Here is a 7,782-nt window from a genome sequence, read left to right as displayed (position 1 = left end):
GTTGCCGTATTGGTCTGACCCTTCGCCTAAAGATGTTTCTGTTGAGTAGGGGTCCCTGTGCTTCTTGACCCTCTTTGCTCTCATCTTCCCACAGCCTCAGAATTAGGTTTTGGATTTCTTCTGGTTTTTTGTGCTCATTTCTGAGGGGGACAGCACCGGTTTGCCAAATTCATGGGTAGCTCCGAACGGAGAATTGGATTTCTCCTAGAATTTTAACAACATTTGACAAAGAAGGGCCTCTGAGGGAGTTCACAAGAGGGTTGCTTGTGCCTGGTATTATTACTTAGAGGACAGGATGTCAGAGGAAAAAATTGGGGCCTATGGGCAAGACCCACCCCATCCCCCCAAGGCAACCAGGGCTCTGCCTTTACCTTGGACTTTAAAAGCCCCCTAAAAGATGTCCCCCCAATCCCTTTGAGGCCTGCTCTTGCCCATTCTGGCTCAGGGTCCCGTGACTCAAGCTAGTGGCCAGCCTGACATCCAGCTAAGCTAGACTCCAGAAAACACCCCACTCTTTGGCTAGAAGTCCCAGAGGCCCACTCTGGCCTTCTCCCAGGAAGGGGCGCCACCCGCACCCAGGTTTCTGGCCAGGAAAAGATGCCAAGGCCCAGGCGAGAAGTGCAAAGTGGCCACCCTGGGCAGAAGGAGCCTCTGGGAAAAGCCTGGACTCCTGGTACCCTGCCCTGTCTGGCACATGGCAGGGCGAAATCAAGTTTCGTTAGAAAATGAATAAAAGAAAGAAGGAAAAGTACTGGAAGAGAAGCCTGGGTGGGGGTGGGTGCTGGGACTGCAGTGGTGTCCCATCTGTGAAGTTGTGGTGGCTCCCAGGAGGCCGAGAACTCCAGGCCCCGGCTAGACAGAAAGATAAACTGCCATTTGGTGAGACCGAGGGGTCTGTACTTCCTGGTCTGCTGGGGACCAGACCCTCGCCTGCTAGGGGCATCATGACACAGGCCGGTTAAGAAAGGCTTTGCAGTGGAAAGAGAAGCCAGAGATCAATCAGGCTGTGACCTTGGACAAATCCTTGGCTGTCCCGAATTTCAGCATCCCCACTGGCAACAATTTATAAGAGGATGAAACGGCATGATTTGCACAAAGTGCATACTAAGTACTCAATAAATCATAACAATGGTCCATCCCTGTTAAATGGGAGTGGGGAACCAGCCATGCCCCTGGACGCTAGGGATGGATTCAAAGGTGCGAGGGGTTCTCCCTTCTCTCTGAGTTGTGGACACCAAAGTGGAAGTGGCACCAGGGACTGGGTGGGTAGGTCAGCCTGGTTCAGTGCGACCGGGTCGCCTAGAATCGCAAAGTCAACGTCTTGGAATTTCAGCAGGGTGGCCAAGCTGTGTCAGGAAACTGGAAGAATGTTCCATACACAGTCCAGGTAGACATGAAGGACTCGAACGGCGTCTCCTTCTGCACAGACCTCCTCTCTGGAACCCACATGACTGTGGATGTAGCGCCGCCGCTCAGACCAGTACCAACTTAAAAATCAATACTGTTGGCTTTGAAGTGTTTTGACCAGAGGTTGCAACTGGCAGGCCCCAGGCCAGGTGGAGCCCACAGATGTGTTTCATTTGGCCCGCAGACCATTTAAAATAATAATAATAAATTTGATTTGGTTGCCAACATTTTTAAATCAGGAAATTTCATATTTAAAAAAATCCAGATTTCTGGCTTCTCTTAAACAAAAAATCAGATGATCAAAAGATTTGGCAACGGTGGGCCCGCATTCCCACAGGGCAACAGTTGGTTGCAGCAGAACAGCATATAAGAGAATATGAGTCAGGGAAGGCTAGCTGCTGTAACAAACAATCCCACACTTTCATCGGCTCACCACAGTACAGTTTGATTTCTTGTTTGGATCACAGCCCAAGAAGTGGGGAGCAGGGGGACCCACAAGTTATTTAGAAACCCAGGTGCCTTTTATTTTGTGGCTCTGGCATCTTTAAAAAAAAGTTTTAATATATATATTTTAAAGATTTTATTTATACATTTGAGAGAGAGAGTGCAGGGGTGGGGGTTGGTGGTGGAGGGGCAGAGCAAGAGGGAGAAAGAGTCCCAAGCAGGCTCTGCACTGAGCACGGAGCCCAGTGGGGGTCCTGATCCCATGACCTGGAGATCACAACTGGTACTCTGACATCTTCTAGGGCTTCATTCTTTCTCCATGAGCTGGGGGCGGGAGTGGTTTACAGGGAAAGCAAACCAGCTTTTAACTGCATCAGCTAGGAAGTGTCTCACATGGGTGAGCACCCGTCATGAGGCCCAATAAGTACCCAAAGGGGCTGTGAAATGTGGTGCCTGGCTCAGAGACCAGGAGGAAGAGGAAGCTAATGGACGTATGAAACAGTGTCTCTGTTTCAAGTGGCTGTCCCAGATCCTTCCTCAAATTGGTGATGGAAATTCTCTTCTTATTGTCCTTCCACAGCCCTCTCCAGCTCAGCTCTTTGGCTCAGGGGAAACCACCAGTCATTGGTTGGAGAATAACCATGTGACACCATCCCAACCAATGAGAGATGGTGAATTTGGATGTGATCCCTGGAACCGCAGCAACCATTTTGGGCCAGACTTGGGGGTGAAGCCAACATGCTGATGGCAGAGAAGAGAGGTGGAAGGAACCTGTGTCTCTAGTGGCCTGTTGGAGCTGCTCAAACATTCACTTGAGAAACCCACCGTCCCTCTAGACATCCTGGTAAATGCCTAATAAATTTCCTTATTTTTAAAGGCAGTTTGAGACAGGGCAGCCCCTGTTCCTTGTAGAAAAAAGTACCCAAAGTACTAAGGGCATAGTTCCTGCCTGGCTGGATTCACTTAGGTCATCTGCCTGGTCATGTAGGTATTTGAGTTTTGACCCCTTGACTTAAAATTCTTTCTTCTTGCAGTGCAGAGTGGCCAGCCCCAACCTTCATGGCCTGGATTATAGAAACTTCCCAGGGTCTACCCCTGGAGAATGCAATGTGCAACTTTCAGTGCTGCCTGGGGCCACATGGTCCCAACCAGGGCCTGGGTCTCCACCTGCGCCTTGAGGATGCAGCAATCCCTGGGTGACACTGACTGCGAGATGTCCTTGGGGTTTGGGGCCTCATGCTGGTCAGAGGCTGGTGGTCATTCCTAGTGGTGGTAGCCTGTCTCCAAGTCTCTTAAGAGAGTCCCTGAGATGTCTGGCTTCTTTTGGAAGAAAGGATAGGTAGAATGACCCATCATCCTGGTTTGCCAGGACGGAGGGGTTTTCTGGGTCACTGGACTTTCAGTGATAAGCCTGGGACAGTCCCAGGGCGCCTGGGTGGCTCAGTCGTTAAGCGTCTGCCTTTGGTTCAGGTCATGATCCCGGGGTCCTGGGATCGAGCCCCGCATCGGGCTCCCTGCTCTGCGGGAAGCCTGCCTCTCCCTCTCCCACTCCCCCTGCTTGTGTTCCCTCTCTCGCTGTGTGTCTCTCTGTCAAAAAATAAATAAAATCTTAAAAAAAAAAAAAAGACTGGGACAGTCCCAGGCAAACCAGACGGTGGGTCACCCTACGTATCCTGGACAAGGGATGTGGGAAGAGTGGAGAGTTGCTGGCTCAGGTCTGTGGGAGTGGCTGTCACTGGAAAGAAAGTAGAATCTTTTGAATACCCACAGCCGGTCCCCAAAGACTGTTAGCCTTGTGGGCAAGGTCTTGATATGCCCGTCAGGGTAATGGGTGAGGGGACCAGTCAAAAGGAACCTGGACATCGTGGAGATACATTAGGAAGGGACAGAGAGTCTGAGAAAGGGAATAGATCATGTAGGTAACAAGTGGTGAGCTGGTCAGAGAGGAGTCATCCCAGCTGGGGGCGGTGGGGGGCAGAGAGAGTCTGGGGAGAGGCCAGAGGCTTACCAGATGGGCCGGCTGCAGAGACAGCGGGAGTATTCTTAGAGCCGTTGAGTTGGATTATTGGAGCCTCTCCCCACTAATGCCCACTCTGGTAGCTTCTAGAGGGCCACGGGGGACGTTGAAAGGGCTGTTCAATTCCGTTCTGATACCGGACTGCTGTGGCCTTGTGCAAATGTCCACGTAAATGTGAGCCGGGGAGGGCTGGTTCTGGGAAAGGCCCAGGGATGGGCCATTTCTACCTCTGCGCACACACCTCCAGCCCCGAACCCAAGGCCAGTCCGTCCTCTGGAACCTGGGGAACGTACCTTCTGTCTCTTTCCCTCAATCTGTAAAACGGACGTAGTATTTTCCTCATCCTGCATGTGCCAGGCTCTGTGCTAGGTGGCATGATGTGGGTTAGACCACACGAGAGCCACTTTTTTTTTTTTTTTTTGCCTTTAATTGCGAGGTCTTTCAGGCCAACTCCGAACAACAGAGAATAAATTAACAAACACCCCTACGCCACCACTCAGCTTAAGTAATACATAAATCAAATCAAATGCAAATTCAGCTAATACCCCTCTTGGCCATCTCTAGGATCCCCACAGAGAACGTTGTCCTGGATATAGACATCATCACACTTGGGCAAGTCTTTACGCTTTTACCACCTGTGTGACCAGAAACAAATAGGGCTTTGTTTGCACCATGTTTACTCTGTATAAATGGCATCATCTTTCTCTGCCTTTTTTTTCCCCACATTTTGTGAGCTTTCTCCATGTAGTTGGATGGTGTTATAGTTTATTTCTTTGAACTGCTGAACTTAATTCTATTCTGTGAGCCTTCCACAGTTTGCATTTCTGTTTTCCTGGACGGACATTTAGCTCTTCCCAGCAATGCCGCTCTGAACAGCCTTGTGTACATGAATTTCCGCAAGGCTTGCCCGCCAGAGGAGGATTCCTAGGTCTCATTTACGCGGGGTTTTCGGAAACGTGGTGGCTTTGAGCCTGGCGTGAACTCTCAAGTTTCTCTCAGGCCCCTCGAGTCCTTATTGTCTTATCCCCAAAAGGTTTCGCACATTTGCACAATCTGTCTGGCTTCTCTGGGCATTTGAGCTTTCAGCCTGTCGTCTCTTGGGAAATGCATGGGCATGTAAGCCAATAATTGTAATATCCTGTGGTAGGTGCTAGAAAAGCAATAAAGCCAAGGTGCTGGTAGTACGGCGAGGAAAGAGCAACTCCAACTAATGCGTTGAGGGATGATTCAAAATAATAGTTAAGTTAGTAATAGTTAGGCAAAGTTTTGTGGTATGAGTAGGAGTTTTCCCAGAAGCCAGAAATGGAGAAAGGCCATTCATTATTGGTAGAGGGAACAGCATATATGCAGGCCCAGAGGACTAAGGCACAAACCGAATTGAAGGCATACAAAAGACTGGTGTAAAACATTGAAGAGCAAGAGGGAGCACAGTAGGAGGGACACTTGGGGCGTGGAATGCCATGCTGAGGAGTTGGGATTTATCCTGGCGGTGGTGGGCATCTTGTGAAGGACGGAATGATGAGAGTGACATATTCACTGCTCTGTTGGAGAGAGGTCAAATGACAGTGGAAGGGTGGAAGAGCGGCAAGACGGAAAGCAAAGGATACCAGGTAGGAGTCTACTGCACCAGTCCAAGCACCAGTCATCAAAGAAGAGATGGAACAGTGAAGGTCTAAAGCAACACACAGGAGGTGACTGGAGAGAGGTTTAGGCATTGACCAGCTGGATGAGCAAGTGACGGAGGAGAGGTGAGTCAAGGGGTTGGGGTAAGCAGAACCATGGTCTCCCAAATTTGTCCACACCTTCATCCCTAGAACCTATGAATATATTGTGTTTTGTGGCAAAAGGGACTTTGCAGATGTAATTAAAGTTATAGACTTTTAAAAAGGAGGATGAGTCTGGATTATCCAGGCGGGCCCAATCCAAATCTAAGAGCCCTTCCAAGCAGAGAATTTTCTTTGGCTTGCATGAAGCAGAGAATTTTTTTTTTTTTTTTTTTTTTGGCTTGCATGAGAAAGATGGAAAGATGCAGAAGGTAAAGCAAGATTTGAAATGCGCAGAGGACTTGGTGCAGATGTCAGGACACTGTGTGCAAGGACTGAAGAGAGGCCTCGAGGTGCCATGGAACAGAACTCAGTCCTACAAGTGTAGGGAACTGGATCTGGCCAACCACCCGCGGGAGCATGGAAGCAGATTCACCAAGAGCCTCTGATCATAGCCCAGCTGGTCACCACCTTGACCTTAGACTTGTCTGACACCTAGAACCCACCTGGGCTTCTGACCTACAGATACGGACAGAGAAGAAGTAGGGGTGGTTTTAAGTCACTAAGGTTGGGGTAACTTGATCGAGCGGTGGGAGAAAACCAACTCAAACCTGGATCCTGGGTTTGTCGCTAGGATGGCCTTCTTGTCCTTACATGGTGGAGAGAGAGAGAGAGAGAGAGAGAGAGAGCTCGTGTCTCATCCTCTTTTTATAAGGCATGAATTCCACCCTGAGCGCCTCACCCTCATGACCTCATCCCCTTCTGATTAGCCCCCAAAGGCCTAACCCCCTAATACCATCGCACTGGGGATTAGGGCTTTGACATATGAACTTGGGTGTGTGTGTGTGTGTGTGATATAAATGTTTAGCTCATAGCAACTGGAAGGACTCACTTTCAAGATCACGTGGCTGCTGACAGAATTCAGTTCCTTGTGGCCCATTGGACCAAGGGCTCTAATTTCTTGCTGGTTGTTGGCTGGAGGACGCCTTCCATTCCTCGCCATGGGGGCCTCCCCAACATGGCTGCTCATTTCGTCCAGCCAGCCGGAGACAGTCTGCTATCCACATGGGTGTGGCCGTCTTATGTAACATAATCAGAGAAGAGGCATCACATCCCCTTTGCCAGATGCTGTTGGCTGGAAGCAGGTCACCCCACTTAAGAAGAAGGGATGACATGAAGTGCAAAGACCAGAAGGCAAGTATAACAGGATATCATAGAGCCTGCCCGCCAACGCTTCTCCAAGGAAGAGATGGGGTTTCTTCTCTGGGTGTGTTTCCAGAATTGTTGCAGATCTTACATCCAGCGAGGCATCAAGTTTGGGGGTTCTCCTGTACCCACAGGGACTGAAAAATCAGCTCTGCCTACCTGAGTGAGAAGGGCAGGATGGGGGAGCAGGGCACAGACAGGAACACGGTCTCGGGGAGTGTTCCTCGTGAGCCAGCCTGGTGATTTGCTGAAGCAAAACTCAAGTAGATGTGACACAAACAACGTCTGGTGCTTCCAGGGGCCTGCCACAATATTTTCTTTTAAGTGCTACTCATGCCCGAAATACGCTTCTGGTTTTGAAATGTGGCTCTCAACTCATGCATGACTACAAATCACTCACTCTCTTATTAAGAGGGCCATTTTTCATTCTTTAATGTAGGTTTTCAAGGCACATGATGTCACTCCAGATGGGAGACGCGCCAGGGCGGTCGATCCGAGGCCTCTCCTTCGAGGGAGTCAGTTTGGATGACAAGAGTGGGCTTTCTCCCTGCAGACCGGGCATCTCAGCCATGTGGTGTGAGCTCAGTGTGAACACCTGTGCCCTCCAGAGCCCTGACATCTGTGTACTCTTTACATTTTCCCTTTTTTTCTGTTGTTAAGATTTTAAGTTTATGCTGCAAAAATAGTGAACCTGAAAGTAACACAGCTTCTGTCTCTGATGTCACAATAATAGAAAAGCAATTGGTCATTGGCTCTGTAATTCCCTGCCACCACTCACCCCACCTGGAGGTCTTCATGGTCAAGAGCATGACAGGGAGCCATCCGCGTGGGGGGTGGGTGTTCTTCACATTCTGAGAAACCAACAGAAAAATCCATACATGTGTGGATAAATATGCCTATTTATTTTTTACAAAGACATCCACTAGAGTTACAGTTATACAAGAT

This window comes from Eumetopias jubatus, unplaced genomic scaffold, assembly GCF_037043125.1.
Source record: "Eumetopias jubatus isolate StellerSeaLion01/CBP00866 unplaced genomic scaffold, mEumJub1_p1.0 scaffold_12, whole genome shotgun sequence".
In the NCBI taxonomy this organism is placed as follows: Eukaryota; Metazoa; Chordata; class Mammalia; order Carnivora; family Otariidae; genus Eumetopias; species Eumetopias jubatus.
Note: the sequence above shows the minus strand (reverse complement) of the source record.